The sequence below is a fragment of the Protopterus annectens genome, chromosome 1.part1 (assembly GCF_019279795.1).
Source record: "Protopterus annectens isolate FY-2018-M chromosome 1.part1, PAN1.0, whole genome shotgun sequence".
NCBI lineage: Eukaryota > Metazoa > Chordata > Ceratodontiformes > Protopteridae > Protopterus > Protopterus annectens.
Genome location: NC_056726.1, coordinates 523,770,870 through 523,784,838, shown reverse-complemented (window position 1 = coordinate 523,784,838; position 13,969 = coordinate 523,770,870). Strand labels below are relative to the sequence as shown.

Here is a 13,969-nt window from a genome sequence, read left to right as displayed (position 1 = left end):
AACAAAAGGTAAAAGATATGAGCAAAACCCCCAATGGGGCACTAATCTGAAATACGGCTTGGTGAACCAGCAAACAAAGTGAGCTTTCAAACTGACGATCAAAGATGGTGCTTAGACTTGCATCAAAGAAGTGCTGAGGATGATATGTCCGGACATCACCTTCATACCTTACACTGTATGCAGGGAGCATATGTATGATATACGGCATACCCTTAGAAACCTAAATGCTTTGGTATACCGGCTGGACGTTGGGCTGCCCTTGGCAGGGGATTCTTATTGTAATGAATACTGCAACAGTGAAATGGAAGGACATCAAAGGAAAAAAATGGAAGGGAGTGTAGCCCTCTACATGAGGGAATATATCAAGGCAACAGAACACAGAAATGAAAAAAAAAGACAGAAAACATCGAAGGTCACAGTGGGGATTAGAAATTACAAGACAAACTGCCTATGGGTAACGCACAGCACCCCAGTCCTCATGAGAAAGGAAATATGAAATAAAAGCCAGCAGGTGTCATCCTTAAAACAGCAGTGAAAGCAAAGCAAAGGGAGACTTTAATATGTCAGAAGTTAACTAGAGAGGGAAGGCTTTTGTGTACCTTTTGGTAGCTTACCAATGCAAAAGGACAGAGAATGTGCATTGAGCAAACCAGGCCAAATTACTTACTCAACATTATGAAGGCTTTTTTCCTTGGAAGTGTCTCTATATGGTATTTCTGACAGCAGCCAGGAGAATTTGTGTGTTTTCAGATACCAATGTAACCTGGTGGATATGTACAGCCTGTTAAAGAGTTAAGGGACCATATATTTGTCATACCACAAATTAGCCACAATCTGGGAATTAATTATTCAAGTGTGTTAACACACATGGTAACATCAAATAACTCTTATCCCTGCCCTCATCGTCCTCAGTCTGGGCATTACTCAATCCCACAGCAAGATGGCAAATTAGATGTTAGGTTTTATGGTAATGGCTGCTACAAAAGCTATTATGTGCAAATGGAAATCAGCACTGCCTCCTGCTAAGAAAGAATACTGTACTACACTATCTAAGCTATACTCAATGGAATGTAAAGGGCAGAGAAGGTCTGGTTATAAAACAGACCACAAATCTGGCCCTACTCCACAGAGAGCAGACTTACTATAGTAATGGTGAAGCACATATATGTTTAAAAAAGGACTTAAAGCTAATTTCTGCAATCCCTGTTTAGTTTTACTTCTAATCTCATAATATCACACTTACTGCAATACGTCTCAGAGCCTTCATAAACCATTATTAAAATAACTCCGTGTTGTGAACCGAGCCTCCCCCAATTCTTCCTACTGTCATTGATTTGAATTTTTTAATAAAAAGAAAATATTGTATTCATTAAGGCGTTATGATACTAAGTATTTAATGTATTTTCAGTATCCATTTGAAATGTCAGGACCCACTACAGTGGGTCCCAAAACAGAGAGAATGAATGACCAATAAACAGACTTACACATATTAAGTCCCAGACGGCAATTTCCTGTGAGTATTCCCTTTTCTCCATGGTGCAGCAATCTCAGCATTAGTACATATAAGTTTGGGGAGAAGGGATGCAAAAAATAAGTTTAAAGGAGAAGAGCAATGTTTGGATTCACTCTTCTCCCAGCATTTTCAATCCTTTTTTTTTTTTTTTTTTTTGCGCAAGTGCTGGCCCTCAGAATTTTAAGTGCAGATATTTCAAAAGGGAGACACGACAGTGGCAGGAAAAATTGAATATACGGTAAAAGTTATAACTCGGTTATGGAAAACATTTCAAATTTATTTTGAAAGAACGTTTATTAAATAAATTATATACTGACAGGAATACTGAATTATATTGCAGGGCTTTGTTTGTTAATAGAGAAAACACAGAGTTAATTTGTTTGATTTTTATACGGAATCTAGATTAGATTATGTGAAAGGAGAAATTATCTGTAATATTGTGTATAAAGGGGGTTAGGTATATTGCATCCAAGTGTTCATTAGGCTTCACTACATATATACATGGATTAAATGTCCAGATAAAGGATTATTGACACAGATACCAAGGTTAAAATATTTTGATATATGCAGTGAAGGATTACGGGCCTCATAGGCTTGCAGCTGAAAGTTATGAGTGGTCCATTTATCTGGCATGACAGCAACAGAGCTTCTAGGCAAAGCTGTGAGTGGCAGAAGCAGGGCCTATTTTAGGCACCAGGGCCAGGAGCTGTAGCTCCATTAGCCCCGCCGTTACTCCAACCCTGGATATAAGGGAGCAAATCAGAAAAGTAAAAATAAAAATGGTTAATGATATAGACACTCACTGCAAAAGCCACTGTACCTGGATCCTTAATGATGGCACCAGTCTGACCAATTGGTTGTTATTACATAATATATAACAAATAAATAACTAAAGCACCTTGCATATTATATTACAAGATTACACTGTGGACCACCTTAGATGACTCCAGCAACATTTAATGAAATAATTATGTTACCAGTTTGCAATCATGAGGACATTTAGTTATTCATAGCCCATTTCTCACTTTTATATCTGAGAATAGACTAAAAAGTAGCCCAAGCACATAGCCCTGCGTATGACACAAGCGGCAAACACTAGCTGGATAGACAAGTAATTCCTACCATGAGGACGTCTGAGTCATGCTGCTTAACCAGTGTTTCCCTACTGAATTAAAAAAATAAATAAAAGATCAACAACATGCTTTTCATTTGTTATTTTTTTAGCTTAATCATTTCTGCATAACATAAGGTTTCTTCCTACTTACACAAGCCTATTTTGGTCAAGAATCTCCATTCCCTGACCCATGATTTAGATTAAAAAGATAAAACTAAACATTTTTAACAAGTATGTCTCACTTGCCAGTTCTGATATACCTGCTCATTCTGAAAAAAAATCCCTTAAATAGCAAAATTCTTTAATGACAACAGCAATCAGTCATACAGATTTTACAGGACAGATCATACACTATCATTAGATATGGGAGCAGACCTTAAGAAAAACAAAAATTCATTTTTGTCTTTCCTTTTTGCCTGCATCAAATAAATTTGCTACTTAATGATTCTCCTATCTCCTGTTACCATCTGGAGGTGGAGGCTCAATTTTCTTAAGCCTTGTGGCATCTCTTCCCTGAGACAAAATGGTCAGGAAAGTGGGAGAGAGAACAGTCTTACTCACTCTGAACTGGTGCACGATTTTCACAAATCTAAGACTTGTGATGGTCCTAAAATGGGTGCAAAACAGAGATCCTGTTCTCACTGTCTTCCTAACTAATTCCATAAATATGTTACTGGTTCTGAATGATAATCACTGCATTTAAGATGTTGCATAAGTGGGTCAGGAAGGAAAGAGCTCAGACTAATGCTGAACATTTGCTCTCTAAACAAGCATTAAGAAGACCAAAAATACAAGGTAATCCTCAAAACTTTCCATTTTCTTTCCACATTGTGCTGATATAGCTACTTCACATATCAAAAAACTTAAAGTTAAGCACCCATTTAAGATCTAAAAGATTTCCCAAGCTTCTGGTGAGAAAGAACCATTTCTTGTTCTCTGTGATCTACTTCGACCTTGGTTTTGCTCTGAAAGTATTTTCTAAATGTTCCATTTCTGCCACAACAGCAGCACTAATAAATCAAGGCATTCACATTTACATGTAGCTAGACAACTGCCAGATTTAGAATCAGTTTCAACACCACCTTTAGAATAACTGAACACTAGTAATCACCCTTCGGGATTCTTAGGAATAACAATCGACAAACAAAAACTCAGATCTCATACAGTGCTAGTGAACACCATGTGCAAAGGTAGTTCTGGGCAACCTTCCTCATCCAGAAGATTTATGGTACAGTCTCAGTCTCTCTCTCGAATTCAGGGTCACATATCCATCAGTATTGTAATGGTTTAAAATGACAGGTACTGTATAAGAAAACTTTGGTATTCCCTAGGAAATCCTCAGGCGCAGGCCACAGGTCACAATTTCTTTGGTAACATTCTTTATTTCATTTCTATCATTAATGCAGAAACTCTCTTGGTTGGTGTCAAGTATGCAAATAGTACAGTTGTGTACACTTACCATAAATGTAGATGTTCGAGTGTATTCACTGTTGCAGTCATTACATTTGGGTAATTTGCTGGCAGGTCCTGAATTCCAAAGTCTTGGGTCCTGCGTCGGTTACTGTCTTCTCTTCCATGACATCAGGTCGTCAGGGGTATAAAACGTGCAGCCGATGCCATTTTCTTTAATTTTTCTTGCTCCGATGTCAGGTGCCCCCCAAAAGGTAAAAGGTAGCAATATTATATATATATATATATATATATATATAGAGAGAGAGAGAGAGCAATACATGCATCAATATAAACTTTACCTTCATCTACAAGCAAATACACCACATAGGTTGTAGAAGATAGTGAAGGAAAGATAAACTTCAGAATGACAGGGGGGTGGCAGGAGGGTAACCTGGACTGCAACAGTGAATACACTCGAACATCTACATTTATGGTAAGTGTACACAACTGTACTATGTTCTTCGTGTTTCACTGTTGCAGTCATTACATTTGGGTAGAATCTCAAAGCTATGGTTGGGAGGCTGGAGCTAAACAGCATTAGATGCGGCTATAAGGCCCTGCAGCACTGCAGTGGCAAAGCCTGCCCTGGACATAGAGTAGAGGCAAATGGTAATGCTGTGTAAAGGTGTGAACAGAACTCCAAGTAGCAGCCTCTAGAATGTCTTTGGTTGGTACTCCTCTGAGAAAGCCTGCTGAAGTAGCTGCAGCTCTTGGGGAATGAAACCTAATGCCCATGGGCACAGGTTTACCATGGTGTAAGTAGCAGAAACAGGTGCAGTGGCTTATCCATTTTGAAATGGTCTGCTTTGAAATAGCCTTTCCTTCTGATCCTGAAGCATATGACACCAGTAACTGCTCAGTTTTTCTTACAGCTTTAGTCCTGCTCAAGTAGAATCTTAGCTGTCTGTGAACGTCCAAGGAATGCAGAATTCTCTCCCCTTTGTTCTGTGGATTTGGATAAAAAGTTGGCAGATGAATTGTTTGGTTAAGAGGCACACTGGAAACCATCTTAGGCATAAAAGTAGGATTTGTCCTCAGAGACACCCTGTCTGGGTAAAATATAATAAAAGGCTCTACAGCCATGAGGGTCTGTAGCTCTGAAACTCTTCTTGCTGAAGTAATTGCTAGTAGCAGAGCTGTCTTCCATGATAAGAACTTTAAATCAGCGTTAGCAGCTGGTTCAAATGGAGGCAGGATGAGTTTTTCCAACACATATTTGAGGTCCCATGCAGGCAATGGTGATCTTCTAGGGGGCCTTAAATTTTTGGCTCCTCTAAGATACTGCTTTAGTAAAGGATGAGAAAAGATTGGAGGCACTGTGTTGTAATGAGCCAAAATGGCAGAGGCATGGATTTTGATTGATGAGAAATATAGGCCTTTGTCAAGCATCCCAGTTAAGTACTGTAATATCTGAGGAATATTTGGTTCTGCTGTATCAGTTCCTTGTGCTTGATTCCAAGCACAGAATCTCTTCCATTTGTCAGCATAAGATTTTCTAGTACTAGGCCTTCTGGCTTTCAAAATGACATCCATCACCAGCTTTACTGAGAGGTGTTGCTTGTATGATTACCTGATTAGCCATGCTGCCAAGTTTAGAGTCTGTAGTTGATTGTGCAGGATCTGATTGTTTTGCTGGGACAGCAGTTGTGGTGTTTGAGGCAAGGTCCAAGCTGGGTATTGAGACAAGTTCCTTAGGATTGGGTACCAGTATTGGCGGGGCCAGTCCGGGGCAATTAATATCATCTTTGGCTTCTCTTGTCTGACTTTTAGGAGGACCTACGGCAGAAGAGGTAGAGGAGGAAAGGCGTAAACTGATAGTTTTTTCCAACTGAAGGCTAGGGCGTCCACTTTCTATGCTTGTCTGTGCTAAGTCCTTGTGCAGAATCTTTTCAGTTGATAATTTTGAGGAGAGGCAAATAGATCTATGTCTTAGCTCCCCCATTTCTCTGTTATCCTGCTGAAGACTTGTGGATTTAGTTTCCACTTGTGAGGATCCATAAGGTTTCTGCTTAAATCATCTGCCAGAGTGTTCTGTTTTCCTGGCAGGAATTGAGCTTGAAGATGTATTTGGTAGGTCAAAGCTGTGTCCGACAGTGCCATGGCTAATCTGCAAAGGGAGTAAGAGTGTGTGCCCCCTTGCTTGTTTATATAACACATGACTGTGGTGTTGTCCGTCTTTATCAGTAGTTGTTCTGGATGAAGTAAGTCCTTGAAGGCTGTTAGGGCATTTTGAACAGCTACCATCTCTTTCTGGTTGATATGTAGATGCATTTGTTTTGGTGCCCATATGCCCTGAATGCATCTTCCTGCCATGTGGGCCCCCCAGGCATAATCTGATGTGTCTGTTGTTAAGGTTTGACTGGCAAGGGGTAGAGTGAAGGGCCATCCCATGTTTTGGTAACAGGCCTTTGCCCACCATAGTAACTCCTGTTGCAGGCAGGGAATGAGAGGAATCATTGTTTCCAGACTGTGTGAATGTTGATTCCATAAACTTTTTAGGTACCATTGAAGTTTCCTCATATGCAGTCTTGCATATGGAATTAGTAGGATGCAGGATGCCATGAAGCCCAGAACCTGCAGAATTTGTCTTGCAGAAGAATGGGTTTTTGTTGCCATCAGTTTGAAGTAAGTAGTCAGTTGCCTTTGTTTGTCTGGCATAAGGTAAGCCATCTGGGCAGCTGTATTCAAGCTTGCACCCAGGAATGTTATCTTTTGAGAGGGTACCAGTTGTGATTTCTTTTTGTTTATAGTGTACCCTAGGCATGTTAGAAGCCTTTTCACAAACGCCAGGTGTCGAAGAAGAGTGTCCTTGTTCTCTGCTTGAATGAGACAGTCGTCCAAGTAAGGATATATTTGTATACTTCTTTGTCTGCAAAATGCAATTACTGGTGCCAGGCACTTTGTAAAGACCCTGGGCGCAGTAGATAAGCCAAAGGGCAGTGCAGAGAATTGGTAATGCATTAAGCCAGCCTTGAATCTGAGGTATCTTATGCACGATTGTCTGATTGGGACATGCAGGTATGTTTCTTTTAGGTCTAATGTCACCAGCCAAGCATTCTTGCCCAGCATGGGCAGAAGCTACTGCAAAGTCAGCATTTTGAATTTTGGAATGTTCAGGTATGTGTTCAAAATTGATAAATCCAGTATTGGCCGCCAGGCCCTGTCCTTTGTGGGTACCAAGAACAGTTGTGAGTAAAAACCGTGTCCTTTTTCCTGTTCTGGTACTGGTTGAATGGCCTCCATGGTTCTCAATCATCGGGGGAAGAGACCTAGAACCTTTATCTGACAATTTCAGTATTATTAATTTGACTGAACATGTTTTTTCTAATGACGAGATTAATGTTTTAAAACTTGATCTTAATTTTGTTCCACATTCTAGAGCTAATTATGTTAGGACAGTTATTGACATTAAGCAATACACTAGAAAGTTGAATCTGCATTATTTATTGCATAACGTATCTGTTTCTAACCAAGTTTTTATTAAACCTTCAATTTACTGTCCTAGGTTACAGCACACCATTAGGGTTTTTAAAGAGACTTGCATTCAAGATGTGGATTTTATGTTAAACAACAGACCTAATTATTACAATAATTTATCTACCGTTGAAAGGAAAGCTCTTAAGAACTTACAATCTATGGCTAACAAATGTAGGTTTATGAAAAGTGACAAGGGTAGTAACATAGTTATTATGGAAAGGGACCTTTATGTTAAAGGAATAATGGACATACTTAACAATAGGGACGAGTATGAAATTGTTTCTCTTTTTGACATCCATCGGTGCCAACGTTTAATACATTCGCACTTGTATGAAGCTCTTATGAGTGGTGAAATTAGTCATGACTTGTATGAGTTTTGTGTTGTAGAAGAACCCAGAATAGGGGTTATTTTTGGGATACCCAAAACTCACAAGTCAGTTAGTAATCCACCGTTCAGCCCCATTGTGTCCTCCCATCACTCAATCACTGAGAGGTTGGCTTTGTTCATTGACGCTCTTTTGGGACCTATCATAGCCAACGAACCTTCATATATCAGTGATTCTTGGCATTTTTTAAGCAATATTAACACCTTTGCTTTAACACAAGGTTTCGACCCCTGCAAACACATCATGTTCACCATCGATGTAGTTTCATTGTACACTTGTATTCCGCATGATGAGGGGGTCGAAGCAGTTCGAAGTTTTTTGACCATTCACCATTCAGGTTTCACCAATAATGCAATTTCCCCTTATTTGTAGGTTTTTAGAGATTATTTTGGACAACAATTTTTTTCTTTTTGAACAAGTCTATTATAGACAAAAAAGAGGTGTTGCTATGGGGTCTTCAGCAGCCCCTGCCTACGCTAATTTAGTTATGTTATGGTGGGAGCGCCAATTTTTTCCTTTCCTGACAAGTAAATACAATATTTCTTTTTATTGTCGTTTCGTTGACGATTTGTTTTTTATTATTGAAGGTGACAAGTCAAAGGTGGAGACTTTTATTTCTGACATTAATTCCCTTTCAAATTATTTGAAATTTGTTATTGGTAGCAGTGGGTTAAATGCCAACTTTTTGGATGTTTCCCTAAGATGGGACTTCAAAGAAGGGAGATTACACAGTTGCATTTACGGGAAAAAGACGTTTAACAACGGGTATTTGCACCATAGGAGCGGACATCCTAAACATGTAATTGCCAATATTCCTAGGGGGCAGTTCATTAGGGCTAGCCGCATGACTTCGAAAGAAATTTGACTTGTTTCATGAATTTGATTTTATCATTTCTTTATTTTTAGATAGGGGTTATGATAAATCATTATTAACTCAAACAGGAGCTGACATTTTTAGTAAACGGGTGGTTCAGTATCCACCTTTACTGAACCTGAGTTTGGACAACATTAATCCCCATGTCAATAAGGTCAATAGTAAACAACTAAACGTGAATTTGATCTGCTCCCTAGAAATGAACTCTGATTGCCAACGCATTCAACGCATTATGGCAAGGAATTGGAGAGTTATTAAAGGGAACTCTGATATTTATGACATTTTAGGGGACAAGCCTTTATTTGTCCAGAGAAATAATTTTAATTTGAAAAGGATTCTGGAAAACCATAGTAGTGGCTCTTGTAGTGTTTTAACTGACAAGAAGGGTATGCACTGTTGCCATCAGTGCAACATGTGCAGGTTCATTTCTTTAGGGCCTTACATTTCGGTTGCTTCATTTGAAAGGACCTTGTCAGTTCCTGGCTATGTTAACTGTTGCACTTCAGGTGTCAATTACATTGCCTTATGTTCTTCATGCACCGCATTTTACACTGGAATGACCACTAGACAGTTAAAAACACGTATTAGGGAACATTTGTACTGTATAAAAACTAGAGATGAAACTAATGCCCTATTTAAACATTCTACTGTTTGCCAGTCTTTTAATAAATTTTTGTTTTCTGTTCTTGAGGTCTGTCACAAAGACATGGGGGATGGGGATTTCAAGAACTACTTGTTACAAAGAGAGACTTATTGGCAAATTAAATTAAAATCTGACTGTCCCCCTAGTCTCAATGAAGCAGTTAATGTAAAATGTTTTTTAAAGTACCGTAAACTTAAGATGAACAAAGATAATGACACAGTTTGTCTTCACATTGTTTGAAAATTAAATTTGTTTCTTTAAGGTAGTAGATTTAATCTACATACATTTTTTAATTGATTAATTGCACATGTGATTTGTTTTTAAGCATTTAAACCTGTGATTCATGTTTTTACATCATTCTGATAAAGTCTTTTGACGAAAGCGGATAATAAATTGGTACACGCTATTTTTTGAAGTTCTGTTTTGTTGCCTCAACCCTGGTTTTTGGATTTTATTTGTTCTTGTTTGGTCTTCACCTTTTGAATGGCCTCCATATCCATGAGGGACGTAACCTGCTTCTGTGCCTCTGCCCATTGATTTTTGGGGAGATCTGGCCAACCGTTTGCCATTGGCAGAGTGTGGAAATGGAATCTGTATCCATGTGATACTATGTTTAGTACCCACTTGTCCTGGGTTATTAACTGCCAATTTTGAGCAAAAAGTGCTAGTTTTCCCCCTAAGGGTGCTGTCAAAAGATAAGTGCTTGGTGTAGGCAGAGGGAAGTCATTGGGACTGTTTTCTGTAGGTTTGCTCTTTATCTCCCCCTGATTTGAAGGTAGATGCGCCCCATTGCTTTGACCTGTATGAATCTTGTGCCTGGTATCTGGAGCCCTTTGGGAGTCTGGATTTGCCCCTCTGAGCTCTGTCTAACACAGGAAAGGACCAATGTTTTGTAGGCCAGTGTCTACTGAATCTTGGTAGCTGCACTTGTAGGAAGTCTTTAACAGTTTGCATACACTTAGCTTTGTCTTCCATTTTCTTTAAAACCTCTTCTGCCTTAATACCAAACGAAGAATCATGCTGTAAAGGTGCATCTAGCAATTTTGCTTTAACATGATCGGGTAAATTTTGTTCCTTTAACCAGGCATGCCTCCTAATCACAGATCCAGTAACTGCGGCCCTGCAGGAGGCCTCTAAGGAATCAAAACCACATTGCAAAGTATGCTTTCCAACCTGTTCAGCTGCATGCAATAATTCCTGCAATTCTTTATTTTCTGCACATTCTGAAATCAACATCATTTTCTGTTTCAGCAATCCCATAACATGTTGTTGGTACTTAAGCATGTGAAATTGACAGTTTAAGGCCCTGACTGCCAAGGTTGCAGATGTATAAACCTTTTTTCCCCATCTGTCTACTGCCCTTGAATCTCTGTCAGAGGGGGTACGTTTTTTTGCTGTTGAGGCCTTAACTCCGTTTGGACCCTGTGAAATAATTTCAGGGTCAGCAGCAGGGTTTCTAAATAAAAATTTATGTGAGTCAGGGACCCTGTAATATCTGTCAGGCTTACTGGGAGCCGGAGGTAAGGAGTCAGGGGTCAAGCTTGAATCCGAAAACACATCATCCACAATGTCTAAAACAGGGGGAATGGCTAAAGGCTTGTGCTGAGGGAGAAGAAGGAAATCCCTGAGCCTCTACTTTGATTCTGAGAAGTCTTGACTCTCCCAGTGAAAATGCTCCCACAAAGTATGCAAGGTTTCTCCAAATGAATAATCCTCTGGAGGAGATGCAGATGGAATAGACTCCACAGCATCAAAATCCTCAAAGGGAGGTATAAATAATTCCTGATCAGAAGGGGAATCAGAAGAAATAGAAACCTGATCTAAAGATTCATAGTCAGTGTCTTGCCTAGGCCTCTTATCTGGAGGGGGATGGGTACCCCTGATCAAGGTAATAAGGTCTTCAGCCATTTTGATCATCTGTTTTTTAGGCATAGAGGCCTGTGCACATGGCTCAGGTGTTGTTTTTTTAGTTTTAGAAGTTGTCTTTGCCTTTGGTTTTGCAGCTGTTGTCGGTTTGATATATAAATGGTGAGGTCTGAATACACCCTCAGAAGCCAGTGCCTGCTCAGCGGCTCCGGACCCATCCGAGGGAGATACATCCGTCGGTCCAATACCTTGAGTATCTTGCAGCATGCCGGACTCCATATGGGTGTCGGTAGAGGCCTGCGACTCGAAGGTAGCGGGTATCAGGGGCTGCGAAAATGCCTCACTGAGTACCGGCGACTGGCTTAGGAGAAACTTCATCGTCGGTTTTGGATCTCGACTGCCTTTCTCTGTCCTTTTCTTTGCGTTTTTTATGTACTCCGGTAGTCGTATTGCTATCCGACGACATTTCTGGGTAGTTAAATCTGTTTCCAAAATACTTTGATGCAAAAATATACCGACGCTTAACAGTGCGTTGGTCAAATCTAGCATAAAACCAACAGCCAGGCACGTTGTGATCAGGGCCTAGGCAAGGAATACAGTGTAAATGGAAATCCTTATGAGGTATTTGCTTCCCACAAGTAATACAATTATTAACTTTTTCTGACATCAGTAAAAAGCAAGAAAAGAGTTTCCCCAATGGGGCACTTAGCTTTAGTGAAGACTTCGGTTCTGAAACTCAAACTCGAATATTTCAGTAGTCGGCCGACCGGCACTTGAGAAATACTTTTGCTTCGGGCACTGCGCGGCAAGAAAGACTGAAGAAAATTGCGTCGGTTGCATGTTTTATACCCCTGACATCATGGAAGAGAAGACAGCAACCGACGCAGACCCAAGACTTTGGAATTCAGGCCGACTGAGGGCAACCTGCCAGCAGATTACCCAAATGTAATGACTGCAACAGTGAAACACGAAAGCATCAATGTAATAAAACCATTTACTTCCAGTATCTATCTTTTTTTATCAGACAAACACAGGACATGGGGTGAATGCATGCAACCTGATTATACAGGGACAGTGGCCTCCTTCTCTCCATGTTCTGCACCTCATTCTAAAGAAGATTACAGCAATGGAATTATCCATCAAAGCATTTCAGAATGGACTATGTGTGTGTGTGTGTGTGTGTGGGGGGGGGTGTTATATGAGCAAAGATAATGCTCCTGGAACATGGCACATAAACAAGTATGGAGGAGTTCATTCTTCCTAGATGTGCAGGTCAACAAGAAGTACATGGAGGTTCTCCTTGTGTTTAAAGATTAGTAAGAAGGTGGAATTAGAAAGAAACCAAAATGTATTTTCAGACAGTCTCATATGGACATGTGGCAACTTCACCAAGACGTTTTCAGAGAATTTATGAAAAAGTGGAGAGTTGCTAAAGGAGCTCAGTATTATAGCAAGTCTTGTGACACAGAGAAGCAAACAGTACTGTGAGTTTACTCAAAGTCATTACATTGATAAACTGTAGATGTACTGAGCTGAAATTGAGGTAGTGAAGTTTTCCCTTACCTCCAAAGGCTGTGTTTACTAGGAGTGAGTTTATGTAGAATCAGAAGAAAGTCAAGGGGGGATTCACTTCTAAATAAACAATTATTGCTTTTGAAAGTTGACTTTTTTCAGCTTTACATCTAAAACATTTTGTGATAAGAGTATTCTCTAATTTGTCACTGCCAATCCATTCCTAGGATGGACATGTTTGCCTTCCCAATTCAAGCTCAACTTCCACAGTTCCTCATAAAAGATATGGATGCTCCTTGGTAAAACTCAGGAAAATGACTTTTGTACACTTTTCCTCCAACCCTCTGACGGAAAAAGATCTAGTAAAGGCATATTAAGAAGCCTAAGTCTTATGCAGCTAAAGGGAAAGGTTTGGATACTTGAATAAATCCAAAAGTGTGGCACAGCTCAGGTTGGTTTTGACTATGACAATGGATTACCTTTTTCATCACAGCAGTCTTTGATTATCTTGCTCTTCCATTAGGATGCAATCGTCTATATTCTCAACGTGTCTTCCAAAGAATTCAGTGTTATTTTCCATTACCACTATTAAGCTGATCCCAAAGAGAATTCTTCACAACAGACTTCTTATGACCTTTAATTCTGAAATGGGATTTGAAATCTATTTAGATCTGTTCAATGCTCTTTTTGAAGCACTGTATGATGTTCCTTTTAAAGTTCATTCCTGGAAAACATTTTTATTTACTACTATGAAATATGTCAAAAGACTGCCTTAGCTACACCCAGCACTGATGTCCAAAGTGCATCTTGATTTTCCTTTCTAGTCCTTCCTTTATTTCTAAAGTTTTCTGATGACATCACCCAAAGATCAGCAGCTCTCTTTTTTTTTTATCCTCACTTGTAGAACAAACAGGAGAAGCTTTGCATTATTTGGATCCCGACAAAAAACACAGGCTTTACAAAGTTATGGCTTTTATTACGATGTAATTTACAAGCATTTGACAGGTCAGTTTGTACATATTCTGAAAGGTAAAGTTACTGCTGCAGCCCTCAGGAGGGATTCATCAGAGATATGTTGTTATCGTTATTAATTTTACAAACAGTTTTTTAACAATAAATAAGCACGAAATAA

General features: G+C 39.5%; 1 protein-coding gene across 2 annotated transcripts in view; it reads right to left on the bottom strand.

Moving 5' to 3' along the window:
* The window catches only part of PEX7 (peroxisomal biogenesis factor 7), a 1,759,991-nt gene that overhangs the window by 1,432,584 nt on the left and 313,438 nt on the right, over nt 1-13,969 (bottom strand). The window lies entirely within an intron of this gene.